Genomic DNA, 13,214 nt, shown 5'->3' with positions numbered 1-13,214 from the left:
CCAAAGGTGCAGAAATTGCAGTCTCTTTGCAATTTGAATGTGTCTAGTGAAACCCAGTACCAGAAGGATTTGAGTTATGAAGTAGAAATGGAGTTTGAAATATATCAAGGCAGATTTTGGTCTGGAAGATTCTTCTAAATATGAAGAAACTTCATGGAAGCTTTTGTCCAAATTGGCAATAATCTCCAATTTATATGCTATTAGTAGAAAGTAATGGGAAAAATGTTTTTCTAAATTATCAGTAATAATAAACAAATTTTGAACAACTATGCTAGAGGAATGTTTGGATTGTCTCTGTGTAGTCTCTGAAGAAAATTTAACAGTTCTTATCAGAGAGAGGCAACATAAGAGTATGCAAACAATAAAGCTTCCTTAAGGAACTCAGACTAGTGGAAGACAGAGACATTCCCAAGTTTACACACATGATTACAGTGTAATATGGCAGGATAAGCACTGAGTCAATGATGTTCCTTACTCCTAATGTACAGGCAGAGGTAAGGACTTATAAATTTTGTGGGACAGTTCAACTGAACCTTGAATGCAGGGCTATTTCTTCTGTTTATTTATTTTTCTTATAAAGACTCCAGAGAAGAGGTGACCATGGACAAGGGGAGGAGACAAAAGGTATTTGTCCAACTTTGTCACCAAAATTAAAGGTTCTGATCAATTCAAAGCAAGGGAATGCAGGTACTGAGAGTCAAAGACAGAATCAAAAGGAATAGAAGGGGACTCCTTCTTTCAACTATGGCATATTACTTCGTAGCAAATCACAGATCTGATTGAGAATAGCTAGAAACCTGTACACAATACAAAAACAAAACAGACAAAATTGTTTGAGAGCATCAGAGAGGCACCTGTAACCACGACTTAAGGAGCCCAGAAATAGACAAGGCTTTTAAAAGGCTGAGACTCAACTCTGAATCAAATCAATTCCCTATTAGATGAAGATACTATCCTATTTTAACTGTCTCAGAAGCTTAAAAAAAAAACCTTTCTGGAGGAAAATAACATTATCTAGAACCTCTACAGTACTAAATACACAATTTGAGGTATTCAGTTAAAAATTACCAGGCGTACAAAAAGATTCATGTGAGAAAAGCAAGAACACAAAGCAGACCCACAGGTATTCAGGGACTGGTGTTGTTAGATATAGATTTTAAAATAACTATAATTAATATTTTCAAGAAAGTGGATAAGATGAATTTCATCAGAGAACAAAAATATATCAAAATCAAATTAAAAATATATCAAAAATCAATTAAAATTTCTACTTAATATTCAACATCCAAAATTAAAAATGGATTAGAAGACTTTAACAACAAATTAGCTATTTTGGGAAAAATCTCAGTCTTTTCTCCTGTGTCTCCTTCACTGTCAAACACACATTTCTAACAACAGAGGTGTGGTTTTCCCCACAAAGCAATTATTTGCGACACCAGCTGAGTGCCCTACAATGAGGTTAAATGCCGACATTTCATACCTGGGGATAGTGTCAGATCCTACAGGTTAAAGATTCAGTCCCATAAGACTGCTCTCACCTGGCCTCAGGTGCCATTCTCAAGTCCAGGTCATCACCTATGCTTCTGACTAGCTAGGGTCTCACAAACTCCTCCTTGGATTTAATTAATTTGCTAGAGTGGCTCCCAGAACTCGGAATAATTTACTTATGTTTACTAGTTTATTAAAGGATGTGATAAAGGATACAGATGAAGAGATACATGGGGTGAGATCTGAGATCTGAGTGGGTCCCAAGCGCTGGAGCTTCTGTTCATGTGGAGGTAGAGTACGTCACCCTCCTCATATGTGGATGTGTTCACCAACCTGGAAGCTCCCAAACCCTGTACTAGGGATTTTTATGGAGGCTTCCTCATATGGGCATGATTAATTATTAACTTCATGTCTAAGCTTTTCCCCTCTCTAAAGAGCTGAAATTTTCAAGCTGTGAATCACAGCTTGATCTCTGTGGTGATCAGCCCCATTCAGGAGCTCACCCAGCATCACCTCATTAGGAAGAAAAACTCTTCCTAGTGTCTTATAACTTAGAAATTTACAAGGGTTTTAGGTGCTCTGTGCCAGGAACTTCGGGGAGAGATATAACACACACACACACACACACACACACACACACCTATACACCTATATATACAGATATATATGTATATATATGCATATAATATATTATTATTATCTAATGTTAGCTAAAGAGAGTCTTAGCAATCTGAAAACCAAGTCAGTAAAAAACATCCAGACTGAAGACTGAAGCACAGAGTTAAAAGAATGAGACATTTGTATGTGGTACATATTATGGATGTGGTGCATATAATGCAGCCATCAAAAAAAAAAAAAAAAGTTTTTAACATATGAGTTTTAGAGTCCCAAAAGGAGAAGAGAGAGAAAATGGGAAGAATGGGGAGAAGTGATATTTAATTACTGATCAGGAATCTTCTAAACCATATGAAAATTATCGAGACACTAATTCAAGAACTTTTATGAATCCCAAGCAGGATTAAATACAAAGAAAAACATACTTAGTCATATCATAGTAAGAGTACTGAAACCCAAAGGCAAAGAGAAGATCTTAAGAACAACCAGATAAAAAGATGCATTCCTTTCAAAGAATAAGTAAGACTGACTGCTGATCAATTAACATTAATAATGGACTCCAGAAAACAATGACATACATTAGTGCTGAAGGAAGTGACAATGTAATACTCTAAACCCAGTGGAGATAATCTTATAAGAAACACATCTCCATCTTCGTTTCTCAAAGGAAAAACAAAAATACTGAAATAACTCTGAGATGCTTTGTAATGTGTCCGTTTGCCTAGGTTGAACTACATTTTCCAGAATTCTCTCTCTTGTATGTTCTTGATTAAGGTGTGCTACTAGGGAGATACTTGGGAGATTTGCAAGGAAAAAGGGAAGCAGCAGCTACTGGAGCTGATGCCCATTGTCGCTGATATGCTGATTCACCCTGCTGTTGTGAAGTAGCAGCTGGACTCGCAATCAGTTCACCTTCTCCAGGATCATCCTTCAACTTTCCTGACTTGGGCCAGGTATGTGTTTATCTCTTCAACTGAGGGCTGAAGCTTCTGCAGGATGCCCCTAACACCAAAGTCGGAGGCAACAAGAACAAAGGTTTCAGTGATCCTTGTGGGTTTCCCACTCATGCTTGTGAGTTCCAGGCTGCTTCATGATCTTCCCTTCCTGACTGCCTACATTCTGGACTTCAAGCTCCAACATCAGAGAAAGAGATAACAGCCTTACAGAGTCTGCTTAACCAGCTCCCCCAATTCCCTGAAAGTCCAGAGAGACTCATACATATACAGCCCTTAACTTTGTACAGTGATAGTACTGCAGCACAATGGAGAAAGAATGGTCTTTCAATAAATAGTGCTGGTCAATTAGAAATCCATTTTGAAAAAAAAACACATCTTATTTATACCTCATACAATATACAAATGTAACTGTAGAGTTGTAGATCTTAAAAAAGAAAGAGAAAATAATAAAGACTCTAGGATTCTAGAAGGTAATAAAGAAAAATATTTTCATGGCCTTGATGTAGGAAAAATTTTCTTAACATGATATGAAAAGCACTAATCAGAAGGGTTAGTAAAGTGTGGAGGCCAAGAAAAACAAGACTGTACCCACCTCGAGTCTAGCCCTGACATAAGTACAGCCATCTTGACAAAGCAAAAGCTGGCACCTTGCACCCCCTCTCCACCCACTCCACTCTCCTCGATAATTCATGGGAACAAATAGTTAACTTGCAGAAATCACAATCCTGCAAGACAGGAGTCTCCCTCGGTTTACAAATGTCCTAGTGATTTACAACAAAGAAAGGTAAATTTCCTCTAAACCTAAATCTCACTAACAAGGACGATTGATAGGAGGAATGGGACATTCCACCAGGAAACTCCCAACTGTCTTCATGTTAGTGCCTCATTAGAGGGAAAAAACGGCCTTGGCCTCCAATATCCTGACAGTCTTCTTTACCCTGATAGCCCTTCTGAATACCCGCTTTGCCCTCACCCACTGCCAAGTCCACCCCTACTCTGCCTTTAAAAACTCTGACTGCAATCTGGTGCGGGGTCCAAGTCCTTACTCTGCTGTGTCGGGTATACTTGGGCCCAAGCTTAAGCTTCCTGAATAAACCCTCGTGTGATTGCATCGGTGCTTGGCTCCTTGGTGGTCTCTCACATGCAAAAACTTGGGCATAACAAAGTGACTTTCAACTTTTCAAGAAATTGATAAATTCAATTTCATTAAAATTAAGAATACCACTAAGAGAAAAAAAAATCACGTGTTGGGAGAAGATATTTGCAATACATCCAAAAAGAGACTTCTATCCAATATCTTTATAGAACTTGTGAAAATTAATAAATACAAATTAGAAAGTCCAATAGAAAAACAGGCAAAAGAACAAGTGTTTTTGCAAGAGGATGCCCAAATGAAAAACAAGCATATAAATGGACAGCAATAGGCAACAAGCAAACAAGCAAAGACACCTAAACTTGTAGTTTATCCAAAAATTATCTTAAAATGGATTGTAGAGATAAATGTGAAACATATTACTATAAAACTTTTAGAAGGGAACACAGGAGAAACTTCACAAACTAGGGATAGGCCAGACTTCTTAGAAATGATACCAAAAGCTCTGGCCAGAAACAAAACAAAAAGAAAGAAAGAAAGAAGAGGAAAGGGAAGAGAAGAGAACAGGAGGAGAATAAAAAGAATGAAAAATGGATAAATTGTACTTCATCAAAGTTCAAAACTTCTGCTTCACAAAAGATCCTGTTAAAAAGATAGACAAGCCATTGATTGGGAGATAATATTTACATATATGGCAAAGGACTTGTATCCAGAACAAATAAAGAATTCTCTAAACTCAACGATAAAAAAGCAATCCAATGAGAAAATGGGAAAAGACATGAACAGATACTTCATCAAAGAAAATATTTGAATGGCAAATAAACATATGAGAAAATGCTCAACAATGCTGACCATTAGGTCAATGCAAATTAAAAGCACAATGAAATATCACTACAGAGCTATATATGGATAAAATGTAAAATATAGATAATGCCAAAAACTGATGAAGTTGTGAAGCTATTGGATCTCTCATATGTTGATGGTGAGAATGCAAAATGTTACAGCCACTCTGAAAATCAGTCTGACAGTTTTTTAAAAAAATTAAACATACACTTCCTGTAAGACTCAGCAAACACACTCCTGGAAATTAATCCTAGAAAAAAAATGAGCTTTTATGTTCACACAATAACCTGCACATGAATGTTTATAGCAGCTTTATTTGTAATAGCCAAAACCTTTAAGCAACAGTATAAGTGGATCTTAAGGACATGATGCTTAGTGGGAAAAAAGCCAATCTCAAAAGATTACATACTGTATGACATCATTTATATGACACTCTTGAAATAACAAATTTATAGAGATCTAGAACAGATAAATGGTTGCCAGTCATTAGGGAAGTAGAAGGAGCTTCCCTTCTGTGACTGTGACTGTGACTGTGACTATGAAAGCAAAGCACTGTGGAGATCCTTTGTGGTGATGCAACAGTTTTGAATCTTGATTTTGGTGGTGGTTGTAGGAACCTATACATATAACAAAATGTCAGATAATTATACACAATGACATACAAAAAGAATGAATGCATTCTAAAACTGGTGAAGTTTGATCAATATCTGTTGTCTAGTTAACTGTATTATGTTGATCTTTTCCTGGACTTGATACAACACTATGGTTGTAGAAGATTTTGTCTTTGTTGGGGGAAGCCGGGTGATGGATATGTAGAATCTCTCTGTACTATTCTTGCAATTCTTTGTGAGTCTATCAGTTTTTTTAAGTTTAAAAATTGGCATATGAAAAGGGATTAGTCATCAAGGAAATACAAGTTAAATCATAATGAGCTACCTCTACGTACTCACCATTATAGCTAATACTAAAAAGGCTGACCATATCAACTATTGGTTGTAATGGGTAGCAAGTGAAACTCTCATACATTGCTGGTAAGAATATAAATTGGTACACTCACTTTGGGAAACTATTAAATCTATTAAAAGTGAACATACACCCACTGAGGACTCTGCAATTCCAACTCCAACTGTATAGTGATGTGCATCAAAATACAGTGTTCGTAACAGGACTGACCATAACAGTCTTAAACTGGAAATGCCCAAGTGCCCATCAAGATAAAAATAAGTAAATAAATTGTGATATATTCATATTGTCAACTTCCTTACATTGACCACCAGAAAAACATGTTGATTTAGCAAAGCTCACAGTCTCATTGTAAATGAACTGATGTGAGTTCACTCTTTGGTGAGTCGGAAACTGCATAAAGTTAAGTTGTTGCACAAAGGAGACTTTACTTGCAAAAAATAAGGAGATCAGAGGGAATAACTTCCAAAGCTGTGACTCCTTGGGCAAAAGTGGATGGATTCCTTTTATTTAGGGCTTAGAGAAATGTTTAGATAGGGAAGACTGGTCTTCTTTTCTTTCTTTTTTTTTTTTTTAATTTTTTATTTTTTCAGCATAACAGTATTCGTTATTTTTGCACCACACCCAGTGCTCCATGCAATCCGTGCCCTCTCCAATACTCACCACCTGGATCCCCCAACCTCCCAACCCCTGCCCCTTCAAGACCCTCAGATTGTTTTTCAGAGTCTGTAGTCTCTCATGGTTCACCTCCCCTTCCAATTTCCCTCAACTCCCTTCTCCTCTCCATCTCCCCTTGTCCTTCATGCTATTTGTTATGCTCCACAAATAAGTGAAACCATATGATAATTGACTCTCTCTGCTTGACTTATTTCACTCAGTATAATCTCTTCCAGTCCCGTCCACATTGCTACAAAAGTTGGGTATTCATCCTTTCTGTTGGAGGCATAATACTCCATAGTGTATATGGACCACATCTTCCTTATCCATTCGTCCGTTGAAGGGCATCTTGGTTCTTTCCACAGTTTAGCGACCGTGGCCATTGCTGCTATAAACATTGGGATACAGATGGCCCTTCTTTTCACTACATCTGTATCTTTGGGGTAAATACCCAGTAGTGCAATTGCAGGGTCATCGGGAAGCTCTATTTTTAATTTCTTGAGGAATCTCCACACTGTTCTCCAAAGAGGCTGCACCAACTTGCAATCCCACCAACAGTGTAAGAGGGTTCCTCTTTCTCCACATCCCCTCCAACACATGTTGTTTCCTGTCTTGCTAATTTTGGCCATTCTAACTGGTGTAAGGTGGTATCTCAATGTGGTTTTAATTTGAATCTCCCTGATGGCTAGTGATGATGAACATTTATTCATGTGTCTGATAGCCATTTGTATGTCTTCATTGGAGAAGTGTCTCTTCGTATCTTCTGCCCATTTTTTGATATGATTGTCTGTTTTGTGTGTGTTGAGTTTCAGGAGTTCTTTATAGATCCTGGATATCAACCTTTTGTACTGTCATTTGCAAATATCTTCTCCCATTCCGTGGGTTGCCTCTTTGTTTTTTTGACTGTTTCCTTTGCTGTGAAGCTTTTGATCTTGATGAAGTCCCAAAAGTTCATCTTCGCTTTTGTTTCCTTTGCCTTTGGAGACATATCTTGAAAGAAGTTGCTGTGGCTTATATCAAAGAGGTCTTCTTAAGTAGAGGGGGACAAAAGGTTGCTTGTGTGCCTTTGGGAAACATGCCTATATACATATTGTATGTTATGTAAATGGAGATGAGTTTCCTCCTAGGGTGAAGATTTTAGTATTGCAATGAGGTGAAGGTTGTCATTGGCCATTTTAGGGGTCACTCCATGGTCCACCTGCACCAGTGCGAGTCAGGGGTTTAGCTCAAATGGGCTTGGCTGGTCTGGGCTGGCTGGAGGTCTTGTCAGGACAGTCGCTATTGCTCATGGGTGGTTTTGCTTTCCATTTGCCTGAGTTAAGATAAGCTGGAAACAAGACCTTAAGGAAAAATGTGGGGAAAAAATGGGTGAGTACAAGCAGGTGGACATTAAAGATCAAGTCTTAGTGTCTAGCTGGTGACATTAGTACTGTCTCCAAAAGGGCACATCAAGGAAGAGTATTTGTAGGTTTGGGGATTCTGAACTCAGGTTTGTGGCAGGTCTTTCATGGTAGGGGAACTCTTTGGGACTGGGTGAAGTTCATGACACAATTTTTCAGAATTGTTGGTCATAGCAAGATTATGAAGATGAGTTTAATGAAGAGCAAACTATTGTCTTGATAAGTGAGTTGTTTACCCAGACAGGAAAACTATTTCCTTAAAGAATGGGTTTGCAAAGTCATCCTGGTGTAAACACTGAAGTATTTGATGGATCTGCTATTGTACCTCCTTTGGCAAGAATTCCCTGGGGATTAAAGGCAGTAATTTGACACAGGTGGTCTCAGCCATCAGTCTCGTCAGTTAAGTTTAGGTTGGTGCAAGTAATCTCAATTCTTAAGATAGTGGAAAACTCAACAGCAATGGAAATGAGTAACTGACAAATGCATCAATATGGATAAATTTTAAAGCCTAAAGTTTAAATGAATATGGTGATAGAAATCAAAATAGCAGTTAATGGAGGGGAGAGATAGTAACTGAGAGGAGGGAGGGGTAATGGGATTCTGGGGTGCTGGTGATAGTTGAGTTTCTATTTTGTGTTGTTGAGGGGGTTCACTCTGAAAATCCATTAATTTGTACAGTTAGGACTTATATGCTTTTCTGTTTATGTTATGCTTCAATTAAACAAAATGATTACTTAAAAAATAGAGGTGGGCTAAGAAAAGGCCTAAATTCTGGCAACAGTTTTGATCTTAAATGATTGAAATTAAAAATAAATGCAACATGGGACTCCTGGGTGGCTCAGCTGGTTAAGTCCCTGCCTTCAGCTCAGGTCCTGATTTCACGGTCCTAGGATTGAGCCCTGCATTGGGCTCTCGGCTCAGCGGGGAGCCTGCTTCCTCTTCTCTCTCTTCCTACCGCTCTGCCTACTTGTGATCTCTCTCTTTCTCTGTCAAATAAATAAATAAAATCTTTTAAAAAATAATAAATGCAACAACAATATTAAAGAAGATTTGAACAAAAGGAAGTAATTCCTCAAAATCACAAAATCCTGTTATCCTGTTTGCCTTGATTCACCCAGTTTCCATTATTCTGTGACTGTCGTTTTGCCTCACTCCATCAGGCATTTATGGGTTAATGCAGAGCATTGTTTCCTTGCCTGCTTTTTCAAACTGTATTGATCAAAATCCTGCCTCTTGCAAAAACAAGAACAAACATAAAGTATGTTTATGGGACATGGTTGGAAGACCTTCTTAGCTGCTTGGAGTGAGAGGTAGAGGTTTATTGATCTAAAACAAATAGAGAGTGAGCATCTTGCTCAGAAGAGAAACCCCCAACTCTTGTTAACATAGGAGACACCCGTCTTCTGGAGATTTTAGTCTTTTTACTGTGGGTTTTTAACAACTGCTATCATTAAGGAAGAAAAGCACTTAGCTTGTCAGCAGGTTGCCTTAATTCAGCACATCTGCCACTTTACTGTGAATACAAACACTTAACTGTAATACACAAATATCCCTGCCTTGTGCATCATCTGTTGTAGAACAACTTCTAAGTGACTTGAGGAAGATGCCCAAGTGTTTTAGAAAGAAAGAAGAAACAGGAAAAGAAAAAAGAGAGAGAGAATCAAGGAAAACAGAAGACAAGGGAATCTTTATTACTTGTTTGAATTTAAAGAGACCTTTTGTTGTTTATGGCATTGCAAAACATCCTATAAAACTATTACAAAAAAGGACTTTATTATATTTTATGCATCTAGAAGAGGTCTTCAGCTACAACCTCCATTTTGACCTCAGTCTGTATTTTCTAAGTGATTAAGCTCTTTCCAGCTCATCTCTTAGCTCAGGCAAAACACCCAGTGGGCAAAGCATCCCCTGAGGGAAACTAAAACTACCCCCTCACGCAATGACTGCTCAGAGCCAGCAAGACCCCGCCCATGACAGTGATCCAGCTGACCTTCACTGCTCACTCACCTTTGTCCCACATTTTTCTCATATAAACCTGGAAGTATTTTCAGCACTTTGGAGACAGTCTTAGAAACACTTGTCTGCTCTTTCTCACTGAAATCCATTCTTTTCTTGTTTCACTAGTGTAGGGACCTACTCAGCCGGAACGACTCCATCTTGGTTAAGCAGCCATTTTGTTGTTCATGCAGTAAAACTTAAACTGACCCTGCTGCCCACCCCCACCCCCAGGGAACTTACTTAAAAGCAAGTCTGGGGGGGCGCCTGGGTGGCTCAGTGGGTTAGGCCTCTGCCTTCGGCTCAGGTCATGATCTCAGCATCCTGGGATTGAGCCCTGCATCAGGCTCTCTGCTCAGTGGGGAGCCTGCTTCCCTCTCTCTCTGCCTGCCTCTCTGCCTAGTTGTGATTGCTCTGTCAAATAAATAAATAAATAAAGCTTAAAAAAAAAAAAAAAAGAAGCAAGTCTGGGAAACCAGTAAAATATGGTGGACCAGTCCCTGATAACAGAGCCCAAATACAAGGACGGGTCAAGTCAGGTGGAGATAACAGATCCCAGAATGCAAGGACGAGTCAGGTCAGGTGGAGACAATCTCATTGGCCAGGCTCAACCACGTGGCCTTTGCCCTATAAAAGCTAGTCCGTGAAGCTGGGGGTTGTCCCTCTCTCCGAAAGAGATGGCCCGGCCTGTCGGTTTGATTCTCAATGCTTGGAGCGAAATAAAGCTTTGCTGGACCTTTGCTTTGTATCAGTCTTGCTCCTTTGATCACGGACCCCATCAACTACCACTCATCTCTCTGCCTTTGGATTTTGTCAGTGGCCAGTGGCTGAACCTGGTCTGTGTGGGACCCTGGGAGCCAGGCACTCTTATAGCCTGGCTACACATCCAACTAACTCAATTATTTGCTTTATGTTCTAAAAGGATGAAGATAAAAATAATTAGAAGAGAGTCTTTAAATTTCCTAAAGTCTCTGTATTTTTCAAGTCTTAGGAAGCACCTTCTCATGATAAAAGTCATTGTACCCAAATGAAATTGTCCTTTTTCACTGATCATAATCCATACAGACCTACAATAAATACAAACTACACTTAAATCTCCATCATCTGAAACAGTTGTTCTATATGCTTTTCAGAAGTCTGATCAATTGGGTCAGATATTTAAATCTTCAGAGGAATTTCCTTTTTTTTTTTTTTTTTTTTTAGATTTTATCTATTTATTTGACAGACAGAGATCACAAGTAGGCAGAGAGGCAGGCAGAGAGAGGGAGAAGAAGGCTCCCCGCTGAGCAGAAAGCCCGATGTGGGGCTCGATCCCAGGACCCTGAGATCATGACCCAAGCTGAAGGCAGAAGCTTTAACCCACTGAGCCACCCAGGCACCTTCAGAGAAATTTCTTAAGTTAGAATATCATACATCCCTGTCCCCAAAGTAGAAACTAATGCAGGCAGGCTGGGCCAGAGGACACAGGGGCAGAGAGAGGGCATAGGTTCAGTCAAGTCCTTGGCTTCATTCAGGAGAGAAAGGGAATGTGAGCTGGAGAAAGTGGAAGAACAGTTTGTTGGTGTAGGGCGAGTGATGGAGAATACCAAACAGAGTGTTGGGGAGACTCAGCAAGGAAAAAAGAATAAGGTTCATCATTGCTTGGGGTTAGGGGTTTATAATGGAAAGGGGTCTAGGGTATGTGTTCCTTCAGTAACCCAATGTAGGGTGTGATCAAAGGCAAGTGTCAAGTGAACAATAGGTCTTGTTCCATACATTACCCAAGGTAAGGGGTATTGATGCTGGCATGAGCTGAGGTTTGCTCAAAGCTGATGTCCTGTAACATGCTTGGAATCCAGCTCTTCTTAGGTGTTACTAGGTGTCTGGGGCCTAGTACAAAATTCAGAGAATGATTAACTTTCTGGCTTCCCTCTGGAGGTGACAATGTACATTCTTTGGCTTATTCAGAGGCAAATATTGAACATGAGTATATAGGACCTCACAGAAAAACAGCAGAGATGGAGCCTTTCTAAAATGGAATTCCTTCAGCTTCCCTACCTCAAAACCATCCAATTAAAAACAATAATGTATTATTTGGCAAGAGAAGAAGGAAAGTGACCCATCATGTACGTCAGTAGTTCTCTTGGTGAGGTCCAAGGAGGTGGGCAACAGCAGCCCCTCAATTTGGAGTTGAGTTTCTCAGGCCCCACCTCAGACCTATTTTATGAGACACTCTGGGCTTGGGATTCTGTAATCTATGTTTCCTAAGCCCTCCAGGTGATTCTGATGCATGCATACTCAAGTTCAAGAATCCTTGATGTAGGATAATGCTGATGGTATATGAATGTCACACCAACTGACAAGCCTTCAGAAACACTAAGGAATCCTATAGGTGTATCTATTAGGCACTGGGAACTCTAAGAGGTTGTCAACTTGGGAACACCTGAGTGGCTCAGTCCTTAAGCAGCCGACTGATCAGGTCTCAATCACAGGGTTGTGAGTTCAAGCCCTGTGTTGGGCCCAGTGTGGAGCCTACATTTAAAAAAGAAAAAAGAGTTTGTAAATTTAGTGTGTGGAATTTTACATGTACATTAACATTGTTTTATTTCAAAGGCATGGTGTCACAAACATCAGTTTCTAATACAGCCCAAGCGTCCACAAATTTCTCTAGTATTTGGATAAAAATAAGTCACTTGAACATTGACACTGCCCTGTCACTGACTTATTTGCAAGGTTTAGGACCAAGGCCCTCCCTACTCAGGGTGTGGCTTCCCTCTTTTCTGGAAATTGGGTTTGTGCAAGGGAGGAAGAGTGAGAAGGGTAGTTTGAGGGGTTGTGTTTTTATTCAGTGATGGGATCAGGTTGGCAAAGGAATAAAAGCCTGATGGAGAGGGGCAAAATGACAGTCACAGAATAAAATATAAATATTTTCTTTTAAAGTGCCTTGGGATCCTCTCATGTACATTTGGCACCAGGCCACCTATGTCTTCCATTCTTTTTTTAAAGATTTTTATGTATTTATTTGAGAGAGAGAGAGAGAGCTTGAGAAGGGGGAGGGTCAGGGGGAGAAACAGATTCCCTCCCCGCAGAGAGCAGGGAGCCTGATGCAGAACTCGATCCTGGGAGTCCAGGATCATGACCTGAGCTGAAGGCAGCCACTCAACCAACGGAGCCAGCCAGGCGCCCTATGTCTTCCATTCTGGCTGCCTCATTTCATAAGTTTCA

The sequence above is a fragment of the Mustela lutreola genome, chromosome 6, assembly GCF_030435805.1.
Source record: "Mustela lutreola isolate mMusLut2 chromosome 6, mMusLut2.pri, whole genome shotgun sequence".
Classification (NCBI taxonomy): Eukaryota; Metazoa; Chordata; class Mammalia; order Carnivora; family Mustelidae; genus Mustela; species Mustela lutreola.
The sequence above is the reverse complement of the archived record's forward strand: the minus strand, read 5'-3'. Positions refer to the sequence as shown.